This window comes from Carlito syrichta, unplaced genomic scaffold (genome assembly GCF_000164805.1).
Source record: "Carlito syrichta isolate Samal-C Ts95f unplaced genomic scaffold, Tarsius_syrichta-2.0.1 Scaffold308224, whole genome shotgun sequence".
NCBI classification, from domain to species: Eukaryota; Metazoa; Chordata; class Mammalia; order Primates; family Tarsiidae; genus Carlito; species Carlito syrichta.
Window position 1 is genome coordinate 54,515 of NW_007252320.1, and position 20,704 is coordinate 75,218.

Sequence of the window (20,704 nt, forward strand, 5' to 3'; positions counted from 1 at the left end):
GTGAAGAATACTCTTTCCTGCTGCGCCTGTGACACCACATCCCTGCCCTGGGAACAAAGAGACCTGTTTTGAAGTAGCCAACTGCCAGGAGATGCGAGACATTCTCCAGCCTTCCACATCCAAAACACCCCTTCCGTGTGATGGGGACAGCGGGAAGGTCCAGAGTCCGAGATTCCTGGCTGCCATGGAGCACCGCAGGGATGAGAGAGAGGAGCCGGCTAGACTTGCTCCCGCTTTTCATGTCATGTCGGGGTGGGCACTGGACATGGGGACGCTATGGGGGTGGGGGACATTAATTTTAGAAAGTTGAGTTAAAATCAAAGTCTCTGGAGCAGAAAACTGAACACTGCATGCTCTCACTTACAAGTGAGGGCTAAGCACTGAACACACACAAGCCTAAGGAGAGGATGCAGACACTAGGGACACCTGAAGGGAGGAGGGAGGAAGGGGAGCAGAGGTTGAAAAACCACCCATTGGGTGCCATGCCCATATCCTGGGTGACGGGCTCACTAGAAACCCAAGTCTCACCACCATGCAATCTACCCATGTGACAAGCCTGCACGCACACCCTTGAATCTCAAAAATAAATAAAAACCTTGTGGGACTCCAGAGACTTGAGGCATGGGGGTGGCGTCCTGTCTCCAATGACATCCAGGATGCCAGGAGTGGAAGGGGCAGATGCTGGCTCAAAATCATCACTTTCTTGTGTAAGCATAAAGCCCAGGATGCCACAAGCAAGGGGAGCCACTGTTCGCAACTCTTTTTTTATTTTTTGGAGACAAGACCTTGCTCTGTCACCCACACTACAGTACAGTGGCGCAATTATAGCTCACTACAGCCTCGACTTCCTGGGCTCAAGCAATCTTCCCACCTCAGCCTCCTGAGTAGCTGGACTACATATATGTGCCACCACACCTGGATAATTTTAGATTTTTTTTTTTTTTTGTAGAGACAGGGTCTCACTAGGTTGCTCAGGCTGGTCTCAAACTCCTGGAGAGAGAGAAGCAAAGGAAGAAACTGGATAGGCAGACAAATTAGGTTGGGCCCCGGTGAAAACTTCCGTTGCAAGACCCACAGACCTACTGAGGACACCTATTCGCTGGTCCACAGACTTCCCCTTTCACATGCTTCTTTCTGATTGGTGCATTTTTCAAGCCTGCCCCACCAACCAATCAGCACGCTCTCAAGCATATATAAACCCCTGACCTCAGCCCGACTGCTGGCAACCCACTTTCTGGTCCCTCTTGCTGCCAAGAGCTCTCCCATGTTCTAATAAACTCCGACTTGCTCACTCTTGGGTGTCCCTGCTCCTCATTCTTGGTAGTGAGACAAGAACCCAGAACCTGCTGAACTGGAAGAGCTATAAATACTTCTTGGAGGTTGGGTTTGTGACGTGCCTAACCAACAGAGCTGTAAACACTCCTTGGGGCTCGGCTTGTCGGTCCACTGAGTTGAGAGAACCATAATACTCCTTGGGAATTCATGGCCATTGACCTCCCGATTGGGTGCCACCACGTTCCCCTCTCCAGACACCACTGTGTCCTCAGTACCTCATGGATCTCAGGCTGGCAGTGCAACTCTGGTACCTGCAACTTGAGAACCCTGATCCCGCCAAAGTAGAAAAAGCTGTGTCACTGGCCTCAAGTGATCCTCAGCCTCCCAACATACTGGGATGACAGGCATGAGCTACCCTGTGCATCCCCTTGGTCCACGACTCTTGACACCAACCTGGAAACAGAAAAATGGAATCTCACAGGCTGATGCTACCAGACAAGTGTTCAGTATTTTACCGCCTCCTGGAGACGTATCTCCAACCCAGGATTCATCAGATAGTGCTCTGTATCTGGGTGTCCATCCAAGGGCCCCGTGGTGACCTGCTGCAGTCTGTGATCAAGTACAAACTCTTATGGGGCTGCCTGCCTGGAGGAATAGAGACTGAAACCTAAGAGGCCAACTGCACCTGCCTGCCCTGTCCAGGAGCTCACGGTGCAGGAGCTGAGGCCCTATACACTCACAAGGGACCCAGTTATGCACCTCAGCCCTGGCCCATTGGAAGCCCAGACTGAAAATCCAGAACAGCGAAGGAGAAAAAAAAAATCTAGGTTAGAAGATCAGAAGAAAAGAACCATATCAAGTTCTGAAATCCAGGAACAAAGCCAGATGCCAGGTGCCAGCAAGAGTTAGCTAAGGAGCAAGCAGTTCACAGCCAGGCATGAAAGGACCCTGTCTTCATAGTCCAGATTCAAAGTGTTAAGTCAGAGTCAGGGACTGGTTAGGAGACACCAGTGCCCGGGCAGGATGCAAGACAACAGAAGGACAGGCCAGCCTGAAGGTAGGAGCCAGCATCTCTGTGTACCCTCATCAGTTCAGTATCCTCTCCTTCATGCATCCAAGAAGTGAGGATGGTTCACCAGCCTGGGCAACATGGCAAGACCCCATCTCTACAAAAAATAAAAAAATTAGACGGACATGGTAGTGCACACGTGTAGCTTCAGCTACTCAGGAAACTGAGCTGGGAGGACCACCTGAGCCCGGGAGGTCAAGGCTGCAGTGAATCATGACTGTGCCACTGCACTCCAGCTTGGATGACAGAGTGAGAAAAAGAGATGGCTCAACCGGAACTTGGAAAGGAGACTAGAAATTCAGCTTCTCATAAAACCAAACATACACATTCTCTGTCCCTTCCGTTAGGCAGAAGTCTTGTAAATATCAGGCTGTTCTTCCTCTCTGAAAAGCTGGAGAAATGAAAGGCTCTGAGTCACATGGAAGAACCCACTGGCCAGTCAAACAAAAGCAGCAGTGACCTTGGCCTTTACCCCATACAGTCTCTGCCCTCCAGGAAGGTTTGGTTCCTGAAAAACCTCCAAAAAGTGAAATCACATCTGCCATCATTTCTTTTTAGAAAGAGAGAGGAGACCAAGCATCAAAGACTCGCAGGGCAACTACATGCTGATGTGAATGATCCAGCAAGAGAGGGCTGGATGTAAGACACTGGAGATGCAGAACATTCCATCCAGAATTGACTGCTGATCAGTCACGGTGTCTCATGCCTATAATCCCAGCACTTTGGGAGGCCAATGTGGGAGTATTGCTTGAGACCAGGAGTTCAAGACTAGCCTGGGCAACATAATGAGACTCCCATCTCTACCAAAAATAAAAATTAGCCAGGCATGGTACCACATACCTATAATCCCAGCTACTCAGGAGGTTGAGGCAGGAGGATCACTTGAGCCCAGCTGTTCGAGGCTGCAGTGAGCTGCCATCGCACCACTGCAGTCAATTTTCTTGATCTCTTAACCCAACCTAGACCACCATGCTGAATCTCAGCCCTCACTCCAGCCTGGGTGACAGAGTAAGACCCCAACTCAAAAACAAAAAGCAGACAAAACACTGAAATCTGGGGTGGGGAGGAGGATTTTAGCTAGGCTCTTACAGTTCCAGAAATAGTTGTCCTATGCCCCAGTTATGTCCAAATGAAGTCGGGGTGATGGCACGCACTCAGAGTTGAAAGAATAAATAGAAGGATGAATGTCCCAGCCAATCAACTAAATATGGAAAGTAGTGTGACATCATCAGAAGGGATCATCTTAAAGTAAGGTCAACATAAGCTGCCTCCTCCGTCATATTGTTAAGGGAGCCACAGACTACACATACACACAGGAAGGAGCGCTGGAGAATGGCTTGCTCAAATGCCCACACTCCCGATGCTGAAATTTCTATAAAAATTCTAAATGTCTCCGCAGTAATTTTCCAGTGTTTCCACTTCCACAGGCAGACCCATTTGCAGGAGGCTGAAGTGGGAGGATATGGTGACACATTGTAGCTAGTAGAGGATGGGAGCGGAGCGGCCTTTAAGCTTTGAATTTCTTAACATTTAGAGAGCAGCTCATTTCTTCACTCTTTGCATATTTTCTCAAGAGTGGGTGTGGTTTTCAATAGAGTTGCTAAAGAGTTGCACGTAGTCGAACATGCAGTCTTTGGTGTTATTCGATTTGGAAAAATACAGCATTCTTGGAGTTCTCTCCTCGAATATATATATGAAAATTCTGGAGGTGTGCTTGATCACTAAAAGACACTTCCACGAGCTTGCTTGTTCCAAAGAGTAAATAATTCTAGAAAAAAAAACAAAGTGCAAGTTAAAACATGAAGCATAACTCTACGTGTCATACAATCCAATGTACTAGTTGAAAAAAAAATATGGAAAGATATACTTAGTTGTATGAAGAATTCACTTAAAATTGCATCATGAATATTGGATGCAATTTTAACTTTAAAACAGTAGTGTCTCCTCCACAACCACACCCATCATCCACATAGATTAAAAAAAAAAAAATCTTTCCTAAGCAATTCGCCATTAAGTATCTTAGCCACAAAATAATTCCCTTTGCTAAGGAAAGAATTACATTTTCTATTAACATTTTCTCTCTTTTTTTAGAGGCAGGATTTCACTCTGTCACCCAGACTGGAGTGCAATAACACAACTATAGCTCACTGCAGCCTCAAACTCCTGGCCTCAAGTAATCCTCCTGCCTCAGCGTCTTGAGCTGGGACTACAGGCATGTGGAACTACACCCAACTCATTTTTTATATTTTTATTTTCATAGTGACAGGGTCTTACTATGTTGCCCAGGTTGGTCTCAAACTCCTGGCCTCAGGTGATCCTCCTGCCTCAGCCCCCCAAAGTGCTGGGATTACAGATATGAGCCATTGTGCCCACCTCTATTATTATTATTATTACTATCATTATTATTATTTTTGAGTCGTATCTCAGTATGTCATCCAGGCTGGAGTGTAGTGGCATGATCATGGCCTATTTCAGCTTTGATCTCCTAGACAGTCCTTCCACCTCAGCATCTTGAGTAGCTGGGACTACAGGCATGTGCCACCACACCTGGCTAATTTTTTTTTTTAATTTTTTGTAGAGACGAGGTCTCACTGTGTTGCCCAGGCTGTTCTCAAACTCTATTTATTTTTAAATGGTTAGTTCAAAGGTCAGAACTATTGTTCAGATTGGAAAGGCTACTTTCAATGTCATCCTCTGATCCAGACTTTCCAAAGCTCTGAAGATTTTCATCCTGCTGTGTGGTTCCCCCACCCCAATTTTTCTTGATCTCTCAACCCATCCTAGACCACCATGCTGAATCTCAGACCTCACTCTCAGATCTCAGAGCCTGAGTTTTTTGGATGGAGTGCCCTTCTCTCCTGCCCTCACTCCCAAAGCCCCAGAGCAAACCATCCTCTTAGGGCCAGCACACGTCCCAGCCCCTCTGAACCCCCTTCCATATTTCCTCCCCACTCACTCTCCATGGCACAAATGCTTCAAGACATAATTTGTTTTCCTAGGTCATGTCAAAGAGGGCTCCTGGGTCTGTGAATTCAAGAGCTCTTAACGCTGTTATCAAAGGTTGACGTTGTTGGTAGGATAGATGCCATGGCCCTCAATGGTGCTGTTTCCCTGAGGAGATGCAATATGTAGCCTCTCATAATTATGATTAATAATTCATGGTTGTTGCTGTGAGAAAGTTTTAAAGTTTGGTTTTTTAAAAAATAGAGATAATTTCCTTTTGACTGTATATCCAGCCACCAGAACAAGATGACTTTCCTAGAGGGCAAACCATGTGTTACTCTTCCTTTAATTTTCTTTTCTTTTTTTTTGAATTGGAGTCTCACTATGTCACCCAGGCTGGGGGTGACAAGTAACAGGACACTCTTCAACTACTGAAGAATGTGCTTATCTACTATAAGAACGCAGCAGGGTGGCTGGGTTCAACTGACCCACCCCTGGGCAGCTCTGGTTATCCTGTACTATACTGTAAGAGATTTATGATATATTCACACAAATAATACATAAACAAAAAATTAAAAACAAAAACATTTTTAACCTTATAGTATAGTGCGGTGACTCAAGCCTGTAACCTCAGCACTTTGGAAGGCCGAGGCTATAGGTTTGCCTGAGCCCAGGGGTTCGAGACCTCATCTCTACAATAAGTCAAAAAATTAGCCAGGCGTGGTAGTGCGCTCCTGTAGCCCAGCAGGTCGACACTGGGGTGGCTGTGAGTGTGCCACTGCACTCCGGCCTGGGCAATGGAGTGAGACTCCGATTCAAAAAAAAAAAAAAGAACACAGCAGGAAATGGCATGGTTCTGACTGGCTGACCTGGGCTGCTCTGAGTCCCTGAGACCCTGACCCAGGGGTGCACTGACCACAGCGCCAATCCAATCTCAGGGGTTTTTCTAGAATCCAAGGCCTTGGGGAAGCCCCTGAAAGCAAGACCAGCTTTCCTAAGTTCTTCAAGGCTCCCAGGACAAACAGCAGTCCTCACTTAGTGAGACTCTCAGCATGGGCTCGTTCTGTCTGCTCCCTCCTCGGCCAACTCGCCCCAGAAACTAAAAATAAAATAGAGAACAGAGGATCATTAAACAGCCAAGTCCAGTTGAGGGGGGAGAGGAGCCTTGAACAAGGACAACTGACCCACCCCTGGGCAGCTCTGGTTATCCTGTCCTCTGCTGGACCTCAGGAACATGTAGGCAGATAGTCACTGGAGTGTCTGCTCTGCCCAGATATGACTCAGTTTCTCTAAGCCTCTGGGGTTTTTTTTATTTCTCCTTCCTCTGTTAAATGAACATCTCCCTGTATCTCCACTTCAAATTCCCAAATGCGAGGATCTACACTAATTCCCCTGCATACAAATGAGTTCCATTCTGAGAGCGCATAAGTAAGTCCAATTTGTTTGTAAATCCAACAAAGTTAGCCTAGGTAGCCAACTAACACAATTAGCTATACAGTACTCTACTGTAAGAGATTTATGATATATTCACACAAATAATACATAAACAAAAAAAAATCGCGCCTGTGAATAACCACTGTACTCCAGCCTGGGCAACATAGTGAGACCCTGTCTCTTAAAAACAAACAAACAAACAAAATTAAAAACAACATTTTTAACCTTATAGTACAGCACATGACAATGTATGTCAGATATATGAACTAACTTACACACATTCACATCTTTGAAAGTTCACAACTTGAAAGTTTGTATGTAGGGGACTTATTGTAATCTTGTGTCCAAACCCTCTTTGGAGGGATGCTTTCATTCAGGACCCCTGATGGCCCTGCCAGCCTGCAGACAGTGAACTGTAAGCAGGATCCTGTCCCTCCAAGGAACTAATGAGAATCAAGTATATTGAGACAGCCTGCCCTGCCTGTTTTGGGCAGAATGCTCTCAGATGCATACAAGGCACCGGTACAACTAAGAGATCATTTTCCTCACATAACAGGAAGTCTGTAGGTGGGTGTTCCTAGAGCTCAGTGGCTGTGTGACCCCACTGAGGACATCCTTCCCACTGCCAAGTACTTGGACAGTAGTCTCAACAGTTGAAAGTATGTGTTGCTTCTTCAAGAGTTCCCTGGCCAAGCATGGTGGTTCATGCCTGTAATCCCAGCACGTTGGGAGACCAAGGTAGGAGGATTATTTGAGCCCAGTAGTTTGAGACCAGCCTGGGCAACAAACTGAGACCCCCTCATCTCTATAAAAAATAATAAATTTAGCTGAATATGATGGCATGCCTGTAGTTTCAGTTACTCAGGAAGCTGAAGCGAGAGGATTACTGAGCCCAGGATTTTGAGGCTGAAGTGAGCTATGATCGCACCACTGCACTCCAGCCTGGGTGACAGAGTAAGACCTTATCTTAAAAAAGAAAAACAAAAAGGCCAGGAATGGTGGCTTAGCCTGTAATCCCAGCACTTTGGGAGTCCAAGGCGAGAGGATTGCCTGAGACTTGGAGTTCAAGACCAGTCTGGGCAACTTGGTGAGACCTCAGTCTCTACAATAAATCATAAAAATTAGCTGGGCGTGGTGGCGTGTGTCTATAGTTCAGTTACTTGGAAGGTTGAGATGGAAGGATTGCCTGAGGCCAGAAGGTCGAGACTGCAGTGGCCGTGAGCGTGCCACTGCACTCCAACCTGGGTGACAGATTTTGAGACTGCAACTCAAAAATAAAAAGATTTCCCTGACATCCCCCAGGAGGTGTATTTTGTCTTACTGACAAAAGAGAGAAACAGCCCTCCTCCTGCTGTAAGAAAGGCCTGGAGAGTGACTGTGTTTACAATGTCAACAGGGGAAAGTGGATTCTTTTGACAAGGTAAAGGGTGGAACATTGTGTAGGTAAGTGTCTGTCCTAATAAGTAAACAGTGAGCTACAGCATGGCACTGCAAGTGCGATCGTAATCTGCTGAGGCACTATTTAGGATAAATCACATCACCTATTTGAGGCTGAGTCCTAAAATCAGAAATGGGGTTGATGGTACCTACGTCACAGAGCTGCTGGACAGATGACTATGAAATCATACATAGGATAGTCTCAGGCTGGCGTGGTGGCCCACTCCTGTATCCCAGCACTTTGGGAGGCCGAGGTTGGAGAATCTCTTGAGCCCAGGAGTTTCAGACCAGACTAGGCAATATAGCAAGACCTCACCTCTACAAAAAATAAAGAAATTAGCTTGATGTGGTGGCATACACCTGTAGTCCCAGTTACTCAGGAGGCTGAGACAGGAGGATGGCCTGACCCCAGGAGGCTGAGGCTGTGGTGAGACGTGATCATGCCACTGCACTCTAGCCTGGACAACAGACTGAGACCTCAACTCAAAAAAAAAAAAAAAAGTCAGAAAGCCTCTGCTTCCACACTTGCTAGATCGTGAATACACATTGGTTTCTTCAGCCCTCATTACCTACAGAGGAAAGGCGCAATAAATACTTGTTAACCAAATAAACATTGCTTATCTGGAACATTATCCTCTTGAATTTTGTTGGATATTTTTAAAAGTCAAAAAAATCAATTTGCCATGCAAAGTAAAAGTAAACATGAAAAATTCAGAGGCTGGCATGCGAGGAATTAATTTGAAAGGCAATCACGCTTCATTGTATTTAAAAGAAAGCTCAGTAACTAGGCGAAAGCATCCGACACATTTTCCCTGGATCCTCTGATTAGCCATTGTTCCCCTCCCTTGAGAACCAACCTCTGAATAATGTTCTATTCCTTCCTGCAACTGGCTCCACTAAATTTTTAATTTATTTATGTATTTATTTTTTTGGTTTGTTTTTTGCCTCTGCTGTAGAGTCCCTTAGATGACTTGGTGATATTTCTCATCTGAAATAAAACATATTAACTGGCAGCTTGACCTCATATTCCCATATTCAAAACGCTGTAGTTAAAACCCATTTCTCTAGGCTGGGTGCAGTGGCTCACACCTGTAATCCCAACACTTTGAGAGGCTGAGGCAGGAGGATTGCTTGAACCCAAGAGTTCGAGACCAGCCTAGGCAATATAGTGAGACCTTGTCTTGGGAAAAAATTTAAAAATCGACAATCCCAACCATGTCTCTCACCTGCACCTTTGACAACATAATCAGTGTATGCTTCTGCAGTAGATTCAACTTACATGTAATTTCGAGACTCTTTATCAAATTATCCCTGATTATCTCACCTCCCAGTTTTATTTATGGATCCTTTTCCTGCCAATTATGCAAAAAAACATTTGGTTTCCTTCTTTCTCCTACAACTTGTCATCAGAGGCACCTGCTTTCTATCCAAGATCCAAGAATTCTTCTTTTAATTCCAAATTCATTTCAGAGTCCACCTCTTCCAGGAAACTAGCACCAGCAATGGCCTGTAGTGGCACGTAGTCATATCTGTCCCTGAAAACAAGACCATCTGAACACTTGGACTGCCACGGGCTGAAAAAAACAATAGGCTAGGGCCAGGTCTGGTGGCTCATGCCTATAATCCCAGCACTAAAGGAGGCCGAGGCAAGAGGATTACTTGGGTCCACGAGCTGCAGACCAGCCTGGGCAACACAGCAAGAACGCGTCGCAATTAAAAATAATAATAATATTTTTAAAAAATAGGTAGTGAGAAATCTTTTTCCCTGGAACGTCAGCTCTTCTGTGCTTGGTGTGATGCCTAGACCACAGTGATTCTACTCATGGCAAGTATTAAAAGTTCATTCCAGTCATACTCTGTTTAAACCTCCAGTATCCTACCCAGTGTCAAGTTCATGCCCACCCTTGGTTCTGGAATTTCTGTGGCTCATGGGACCTCTCCAAGCTCCAGGTCTTCTGGTTCAAGAGGAGAGATTCGAGAAAAATGGTATAACTTGTTTTACTTAGTTGGTGCAGATAGCATCTTCTCTTGGTTGACAATGCCAGCTGTGTGGCAAGTGGCCCAATGCAGGTTTTCTCATGGTGCTTTCGCATAAGATCTTTGGGTGACCCAAAATTTCACTAGTTGGGTGATATGCTCTAGTTGGCTTCTCTCTTTTCTTATTTTTCATTTCTATTTATTTATTTACTTTTTTGAGTCAGGATCTCACTCTGTTGCCCAGGGTGGGGGGGGCGGTGACACAATCACAGTGCACTACAGCCTCAACCTTCTGGGCTCAAGTGATCCTCCCACCTCAGCCTCCCAAGTAGCTGGAACTATAGGCATATACCACTATACTTGGTTACTTCTTTTATTTTTTTTGTAGAGATGGAGTCTTGCTGTGTTGTCCAGACTGGTCTCAATCTCTTGGGCCCAAGCTATCCTCCCGCCTTGCCCTCCCAAAGTGCTGGGATTATAGGCTTGAGCCACATTGCCCTATGACTTCTACTCTTTTCTATAAGCTCCTGAATCCAATCATGTACTCTATACTTCTTGCTGGGCTTCCTCTAGCTAGACAGCAGTCTTCTTGGGCAGGATACCAGTAAGACAAGCCTTGGTTGAGTTGCCCTTGGTCTTTTGGTCTCTCCTTACCCTTGGGACACTCACACAACTCTGATTGCTCCAGCATGCCTTTCATTTCAAAATTACCCAGGCAAGAAGCAAGCACCAGACCCTATCTGCTTATCAGTTCACAAACTTCTGAAGAAACACACCTGGTTTTCTCTAGGACTCTCTCACAAGCTCTGCAAAAATGTGAGGGCCCGAGTGAGCCCATGAGTTTCTGCATCTGAGCATGTTTCTAGCTCAGGAGTGAGAGATCCAGCTTCCCTTCTTGCAGGCAGACTCAGTCTCTGAGAGTCTCTAAAAGTCACACTCATACAGCTTCAGGGGAAGGAAGGAACCAGCTCTCACCTTGAACTCTGGTGGTGCTCTAACAACTGGACTTCTGTTACCATAAGGTAGAGGTGGGGAGCAGAGTAGGAGACTAATAGTCACTGGATTGGTTCTACCACCACCTGCTGGTCCTTCAGATTTGGGGGCTGACTCCTCTTATTCTCAGCATTGGGGGTGTAGCCTCATTTCTGAGACAACATACATTTTCCCATTAACTTCCTGCTACTCAAACAATGTTGCAGGGCGTAGCTTCACATAGATATCTTTGGGAACTTTTGAGAGTATTTCCAATGGAGGAATGACTCATAGATGTTGCCAAATTCCTTTCCAGAAAGCTTGCACCAATGTGTACTTCCTCCAACAGTGCAGCACCGTGTATACATTCCTTAACCTCAAACATGGACCAGAGTTCTGATTGGAAACACCAACTCATTTGGACCAAAAACCAGATGAATACACCATCTGAGACTATTTTTTTTGAGTTGAAGTCTCACTCTGTTGCCAGGGCTGAAGTGCAGTGGCATGCTCATGACCACCGCAGCCTCCGCCCTTCTGGGCTAGGCGATCCTTCCACCTCAACCTTCCAGGTAGCTGAATCTACAGGCGTGTACTACCATACCCGGCTAATTTTTTGATTTACTGTAGAGATGAGGTCTCACCACATTGTCCAGGCTGGTCTCAAACCCTGGGCTCACGCAATCTTCTCACCTCTGCCTCCCAAAGTACTGGGATTACAGGCATGAGCCACCACACCCAGCCTCATCCTAGACATTTAAAATCAGTAAGTACCAGGACCAAGTGTGGGGCTCACATCTGTAATCCCAGCACTTTTGGAGGCTGAGGTGGGAGGACTGCCTGAGGCCAAGAGTTCAAGACGAAACTGGGCAACAAAGTGAGACTCTGTCTCTACAAAAAATAAAAATATTAGCCAGGCATGGTGAGCACCTGTAGTCCCAGCTGCTTGAGAGGCTGAGACAGGAGGATCACTTAAAGCCAGGAATTCAAGGCTGCAGTGAGCTATTATTGTGCCACTGTACCCCAGTCTGGGTGACAAAGCAAGGTCCATATCTACAAATTAATGGTACATTAGGCCAGGCGCAGTGACTCAAGCCTGTAATCCCAGCACTTTGGGGGGCCAAGGTGAAAGAATCGGCTGAGCCCACGGGTTCGAGACCAACCTGGGCAACTTGGCAAGACCAAATCTCTACAATAATAATAATAATAAAAAAATTAGCTGGGTGTGATAGTGTGCACTTGTAGTTCTGGTTACTTGGAAGGCTGAGGCAGAAGGATCGCCTGAGGCCAGCAGGTTGATGCTGGGGTGGCCGTGAGCGTGCCACTGCACTCCAGACTGGGCGATGGAGTGAGACTTCCACTCAAAAAAATAAAAATAAAAATAATAGTACATTAATTTAAAAAACAAAAGCAGCAAATATCAAGCGTATCTGAGGATGGGATGGGAGGAGAAGGAGGGAAGATGAAAGAGAGAAGGGGAAGGGAGAGGGGAGAGGAAGAGAGGAGGAAGAGAAGGGAAGGGGACAGAAGCGGAGGGGAAGGTTGGTTTTATGAAACTAGCCTCCTGAGAGTGAGCTAACTGCAGTGAAACTGAGCCTCCTAATCTCATCTCCAGTGATGACACTTAGCTTCAGAGGCAGTGTTGACCCACAAGCAAACAGAATGTTTTCTCCATGCGACATTCTTGTCCACCCAGAGAAAGGCACCCTTTGAGCAGAATATGTGTCCCGAGCTAGTCGACATGGGATCTGTGACATCCTCCAAGCACCTTGGTTTATAACCGCTCATTCACAAAGTCTTGTCCTGTGTCTTTATCAATTGACAATGTTCCAGTTCCAGGGTCCCTTCCTCCCGAAACCAGCATCATTGGTGTCTGAAAGGAGAGTTTGTGTCTCTCTTTTCTAAGTGCTTTTATTTTTTTTATTTATTTTGCTTTTTAAACTTTGGTCCCTCCAAGGGACTGTTAGAATACAATATACTTAAACTCTAGCTAGTCAAACTAAGCACCATGAAATTCACTATGTATTCAAGATGAAGGCCAGGCATGGTAGCTCATGCCTGCAATCTCAGCACTTGGGGAGGCTGAAGCAGGAGAAGTGCTTGAGCCCAGAGCTCGAGACCAGCCTGGGCAAGACAGTGGAGTCTTGTCTCTGCAAAAAAATGAAAAAATTCATCGGGTGTGGTGGCATGCGCTTGTAGTCCCAGCTACTCAGGAGACTGAAGTGGAAGGATCGCCTGAGCCCAAGTGAGACTCTGACTCAAAAAAAAAAAAAAAAAAAAAAAAAAAAAGAATACAAGCCATTGAACTTGGGGACATATTCTCTGTCACTGCTTTTGTTCACACTAGCTGCAATGATAGTTGACAAGGTCAGGAAATACCACTTGCATAGATCAGCAGACCCCGGATAATAAAGGCAGAGGCTATAAATTGTGTGTCGTGCTGGTGGCTCATGTGTTATGCTAAAGCGAGGACACCAGAGCCTGGTTCTGAATTGCCAATGATGTGTCTGTTTTTAATCTTAGGTAAGGGGCGTAATGTCCCCCAAGCTTGGTGCTGTCATCTGTTAAGGGACATGTTAATGACAACATCAGCCACATAACAGAGCAGCTGTCAGAATAAAACACAAAGACAGCAAGTGCCCTGGGGAAAATGATAATATAATCCAATTATTATATATTAATGTCATAAGTATACACCTTTTAATTATTAAAGTAAAAATTATGTATACAGTTATTACTATTATTCATTGTATTGTTATATAATGTACAACAGTATAATATATATATATAATTTATAACACAGTAATTCTGTATACTACACAATGTAATAATCTTATTGCCAAAGAGTTCTGCTTAATAACATTGAAAGAAAGAGAGAAAAAGAAAAATGGGGAAAAAAAGAAAAAATAACATTGAAAGGAATGTTTTCGTAGGACTACTTAGAAAGTACTGAGCAAAATAAGAGAAGTGTGTAGGCTTCAGAGATACACAGACTTGAGTTTGAATCCTGTTTCAGGCATTTGAGCGGTGAGTTTAGGCAAATTATTTAATCGCTCTTGCTTTGTTTTCTCACTGGAAAATAGGTGGAATAAAGTGTACTTCTCAGATCATTGTGAGGATTAAAAATCAACAGGTTTAAAATTTCAAGTTATGTAAGATGATTGTCAGGTCTGCCGTGCAGCATCGTGTCTATAGTTAACAAGATAGTATTATACATTCTAAAATCTGTAAAGAGAGTAAATCTCATGTTAGGTGTACTTTCCACAATAAAAATTTCATGCATAATATGTATAAAACAAGTGTCTGATACACCAGGAGATTTTAATAAACAGTAATTATTATTAAAAATGGAAAAACTAGCTGGGTGTGGTGGCTCAGACTGTAATCCCAGAACTCTGGGAGTCTGAGGCAGGGGTATTACTTGAGCCCAAGAGTTCAAGACCAGCTTAGGCAGCATAGTGAGATCTCATCTCTACTAAAAATGAAAAAATTAGCTGGGCACGGTGGCACACACCTGTAATCTCAGCTACTTGGGATGCTGAGGCAGGAGGATCACCTGAACTCAGGAGTTTGAGGCTGCAGTGAGCGTGAATATGTCACTGCACTCCAGCATGGGTGACAGAGTGAGACTCTGACAAAAAAAAAAGTAAAAAGTCCTGGAAGACATTATGTTAAGTGAACTAAAGCAGACACAAGAAAATTCTACATGTTCTCACCCATGTGGAAACTTAAAAAAAAAAGTTGCCCTCATGAAGGTAGAGTGTAGATGGTAGTTATCAGAGGCTAGAAAGGGTAGGAGAGGGGAAGGAGGATTGGGAGAGGTTGGTCAACAGATAAAAAATTACAGCTAGAGCTGGGTGCAGTGGCTCATGCCTATAATCCCAGCACTCTGGGAGGCCCAGGTGAGAGGATTGCCTGAGCCCAGGGGTTTGAGACCAGCTTGGGCAACTTGGCCAGAACTTGTCTCCACAATAAACCAAAAAATTAGCTGGGTGTGGTGGCACCCCTGTGGTTCCACCTACTTGGAAGGATCACCTGAGCCCAGGAAGTTGAGGCTGCGGTGGCCGTGAGCTTGCCACGACACTCCAGCCTGGGCAACAGAGTAAGACTCCGAGGAAGGAAACAAGGAAGGAAGGAAGGAAGGAAAGACGATTACAGCTAGAAAAGGAGAAATAAGTTATAGTGTCCTGTAGCAGTGATCCCCAACCTTTTTTGGCATAGGGACCAGTTTCGTGGGAGACAATTTTCCCACAGATGGTGTGTGGGGAGAAGGATGGTTTCAGGATGATTCAAGTGCATTACATTTATTATGCACTTAATTTCTACTATTACATTGTAATATATAATGAAATATATAGCATCACTGCCTCAGCTCCACCTCAGTTCATCAGGCATTAGATTCTCACAAAGATCACACAACAACCTAGATCTGTTGCCTGCACAGTTCACAATGGGGTTCCCGCTCCTGTGAGAATCTAATGCCTCTGCTGATAAAGCATTGCTTGTCTGCTCAATTCCTGCTGGGAGGCCTGGTTCCTAACAGGAAGACTTTCGTTTATAGAATGAAGGCACCTTTCAACTTCTAAATGAGCACATGCCTCCATCCAGTGTGGTATCATCTCTGCTTCCTCTAGAGTTTTCATTGGCATCACCCTCAAGCCCCAGTGTCCTACAGGAGCAACATAGATAGGCCAATAGTGAAGTCCTATAATGCAGCTAATCTGTGATATTGACTGTGGCACCATTCTGTTGGTCTGAACAAGTATGAAAACTTTTCAGCAGGATAATAAGCAGCAAGAGGTGTAAATTACACTCATAGTGACCCCAAGAAATGCTTCTCACATGCACAGTTGCAAAAGGGACAGTGTAGTTACAGGGTTCCTCAACAATTAGAAATGGAGTCACTTTAAAAAAAAAAAGATTAAACAAACATGAGTCCAAAGTAAATCAGCTATCAGAAATAGTCGGTACAATGCAAAAGGAAGGGGTTTTTGCACTTTTGGCTTTCTCACCTCAGCTCTGCTTCATATCCAGACAAGCAGGTTAACCCAAGTTTCACTCATGGTGGGATAGTTTCCACGGGATAAAACAGAAACATGCAAGACCCATATCTCTTAACTGTTCATCTTTTCATTTCTCTGAACTGCATTCTGGGCCACTTCCTCAGATTCTGTCTTCCAGTTCATTAAATCTCTTTCAGCTATATCTAATGTCTACTGGTTTGGCATGAGACTTTTTCAGACACACCCAGGTATGACAGTAACCATGATAGTAAGAAATGAGTCAATCTTTAGATTTTCATTTGGTCTTTGCTTTTCTGAAGTATGTCTGTTAGTTATTGCTGCATCATAAAACACTCCAAGTTTTAATGGCTTAAAATTATGTTCACTTATTTCTCAAAAGTCTGTGGGTCAACTGGGAAGTTATGTTGATCTCAGCTGGGTTCCCTCACTTGTTTGTGGTCAGCTGGTGGGTTGACTGAGTATTAGAGAATCTAGACCCCAAGTACTGGCTTGCTCACTTCAGCCGTGCTCCATATCCAGACAGCAGGCTAACCCAAGTTTATGCTCATGGTGGGATAGCTTCCACGAGTCAAAATAGAAACATGCAAGGCCTTGTCTTGGCACCCATATCTCTTAACTTTTAAAACTGTTCATCTTTTCATTTCTCTGAACTGCATTCTGGGCCATTTCCTCAGATTCTATCTTCCAGTTCATTAAATCTCTATCAGCTATATCTAATGTATACCATTCTCTGAAGAAAGAGAGAAGAATAGGTTGTGTCCTCCAAGTACAGATTCAAAATGAACCTTTATATTTCTAGTACTAATAACACGAGCTTGTTTAATTTTTCCTTTGGAGTCCTGTTGTTGAAATCCTTTAATAGCTTTTCTAATCCTATCCCTTCACCCTTTTTCCTATTCACATCATAGTATTCAGAGATAAAAATAAGAAAGAATATTCAAATATGTCTTGAGGTCAAGTACTATGTAGTATTACCTTATAGCTAATGCATAAAACTCTTCTAATAATAGATTGATTTATATAAACTTTTTATTGTAATTAAAGCTTTTCTGAATTTGTCACTGCATATTCTCTATGGATAACATAGCTACTCCCAGTCTATCCCTTTATTACATGTGGTTTTAAAAAATTTATTATTGTTTTGGTGTAAAAATGTACATCAGAAGCAGAAACAAGGGCTATATGTAAGTCCCTGGTTATACAAAGAAATTATATCACCTCATCCCCATTAGGATTGCTTTTATTAAGAAAGAAAGAAAGAAAGAAAAAGAGAGAGAGAGAGAGAGAGAGAGAGAAAGAAAGAAAGAAAGAAAGAAGGAAGGAAAGGACAAAGAAAGAAACAAGCCTTGGAGAGGATATGCAGAGAGTGAAACTCTGTACGGTTGGTGGGGATGTTAAATGGTGCAGCCACTATGCAACACAGTATGGTGATTCCTTAAAAAATTAAACAGAATTTTAATTCTGCAGGCTGCTTCCACAGATCAACAAAACATAGTAAGTACATATACAAAGGAATATGTTTTCGCTTTAAAAACCAAGGACATTCTGACACATGCTACAACATGGATGAACCTTGTGGACATCACGCTAAGTGAAATAAGCCAGTCACAAGAAGACAAATACTTTCTATGAGGTATCTAGGGCAGTCAGACTCATGGAAATGAGGAGTTGTTTAATGGGTGTCGAGTTTCAGTTTTGCCAGATGAAAAAGTTCTGGATACTGGCTGCACCACAATTTGAGTATACTTACCACAACTAGACGGTACACTTAAAGAATGTTATGTTGCATGTATTTTACCACAATTTAATAAGAAGAAATTATAATAGCTTAAATAAAACAAGACCAATTATACAGCTGTGGTCTTGCATCAGTAATTAGGAGGGGAGCCAAGCAGACAGGAAAATTCCTGAAGGTCCCTTTTGGCATACTGGCTACCACTCCCCAGTACACCCTTCTCTCAAATAAACTTTGTTTCTGAGATTCCAGAAGATGTCACTTGGTTCCAATTCTCCAAGTTTTGAGATTAAGCCAGGGAAAGCAGCAAATGTTTTGAGAAATGTAGTATTGCTATATAGGACAATAGGATTTAGGGAGTCTCAGGGTCAACTATAAACTCTTTCCTCCTTCCACAGATTAATGCCAAGAAACATTTGTATTCTATAATACATCAGTCCAGTACTATATGGAATTTCTATTCTGGGGAACGAGTGTTCCCTGTTTGTGATTGTTTTCTCGTGTTTAACTGGTTTTGGGTGTTCCCTTTTTATTTCTCTGGGATTGTTTTCTTCTTCTTTTTTTGAGAGGTTCTTGAAAAGTCAAATAAATATATGTCTGCTGAGTTTACTTTGCCTTGTTGTTTTGTTTGTTTGTTTTTGTTTTTTGAGTTGGTATCTCACGCCGTTGCCCAAGCTGGAGTACAGTGGCACACTCATGGCCACCCCAGTGTCGACTTGCTGGGCTCCAGCAATCCTTCTGCCTCAGCCTTCCAAGTAGCCAGAACTGCAGGTATGTGCTACCACGCCTGGTTAATTTTTTGATTTATTGTAGAAACAAGGTCGCTCCAAATTGCCCAGGCTGGTCTCGAACCCTCAGTCTCAAGCAATTCACTCGCCTCGGCCTCCTAAAGTGCTGGGATTACAGGCTGAGCCACCAAACCTGGCCACTGAGCCTGGCCGCCTTGTATTTTTAAAAATCTTTTTGTTGTTTTTTGTTTGTTTGTTTTGAGTAGGAGTCTCACTCTGTCACCTAGACTGGAGTGCAGGGGCACGCTGCTCACAGGCCACCACAGCCTCCACCAGCTGGGCTCAGGCGATCCCTCCACCTCAACCTTCCAAGTGGCTAGAATTATAGGCACGCACGACCATGCCCGGCTACTTTTTTGATTTATTGTAGAGATGAGATCTTGTCAAGTTGCCCAGGCTGGTCTCGAACCAGTGGGCTCAGGCAATCCTCTCACCTCAGCCTCTCAAAGTGCTGGGATTATAGGTGTGAGCCACTACGCCTGGCCTTAAAATCGTTTAGAGCACCCTCTGACAGGTTACAATGGTTGATCTGATAGGGGTGCTCCTGGTCAGGCTCCTGTTAGTTACCCAAGGAGGTTATAGTCACCCAACAATCCATGATTGATCGTCGAGGTGAGCTGCAGGAACCTCACTGATCTGTGTTTGCCTTTGTCGAAAGTTTGAAGCCAGAGGTCACTTGTGACTTTCTGCCTCAGAAAGAGTTGCAATTGTTAGCGATAATACTGTACTTCCTTCGTGTTTTGGCCTCATTTACACTTCTTCCAGAACCTTTGCCGGCTCAGTATCACTCAGTCCAGTAGCTGATGGATTTTGAAATCACTCTGCAGTTTTGAATTCAAATATTTCTAGCTTCTTGCGTTTTAAGGACATAGTCACCTTCGTGGGGAGGAAAAACAAAGCCACAAAATGCTCCCAGTACTGTCTGCAAATAAAGGACCCACACCAAAAAGTTCAGGCGGCTTTTTCGAAGTCTCCTTTTCCTCATTGAGCAGCTTCTGATGACTATCTTTGCAAAACCACCACGAGACTTCCGGTGCCCCGGCAGGCCTTTTGAACACCACCATCTCAGGCAAGCAAAGGAAAGAGCTTCTGCGCACAGGTTGCAACAGCAAACAAGAGAGGCTGAACTTCACCTGCCTTTGATTTGGCAATCCTACAGAGAGCCTCCCTTCCCTCTCCTGTTCCCTGGAAGAGGCAGAGAACGATTTCAGCCCAGAAAGCCATGCCCGTTTGCTTGGAAATCTAGGTCATGACCTTCACTTTGGGGAAGACAGAGTGGCCTACGTAAAACTGTCCTATCCCCCAGCATCGTGGGCACCGTCCCTGTTCCTCTAAAAATGGCTGTTCTGGTCTGAGCAGACCGTTTGTGGTGTCCAGCGAAATTAGGCAGCTCAGGAAATTTTCTGTCAAGAGTTTTGGGGCTGATTGGAACGGGGCCGCGGGAAGGTTCCAAGCACTCTGTGCTGACTTTGATTTTATAACACATTAGATGACAGATAGAGAGACAGTCAGATAGGGAAATAAATGTTAAAAGTGCATGGGTGCGAGGGGCGGGGATCGCTTCTGGACATCCCCGCCTTGCCCGCCTAGGCACTCCCGAGTGGAAACCCCCGCACAGGTGGGGAGCGCTCTCGAACTTGTCGACCTGTCACATCGCGTGGCCTGGGTTCCAAAAATGCCAACGCCCAGGACTGCGGTTCTGCACGCTGCGGCCCGGAGAGCCCAGCCCCCGGCGGACGCGAAGCGCAGGGTTGGGGCCCGGGCTCCGCCCCTCCGCGGGGTCTCGCCACCTTTCAACCCCCCGACTCGCGGAGAAGTTGGTTTTGGTCAACAGAAAATATGTTTGCAAAATATATGAAACCAATGCTATATGCAGCTTCTTCCTTCATTATCAAAAGTCTCCTGGTGCTTTGGACTGAGCTGACATGTTCACTGTAAAGGGAATTATTTATCTTTGACTGGAAACCCTGCAGAATTTTAATGGACAATCTTCATTTTGCAAACACCTATTTAAATAAACATTCTAAACAATTGCAGTATTCTTAGGTGT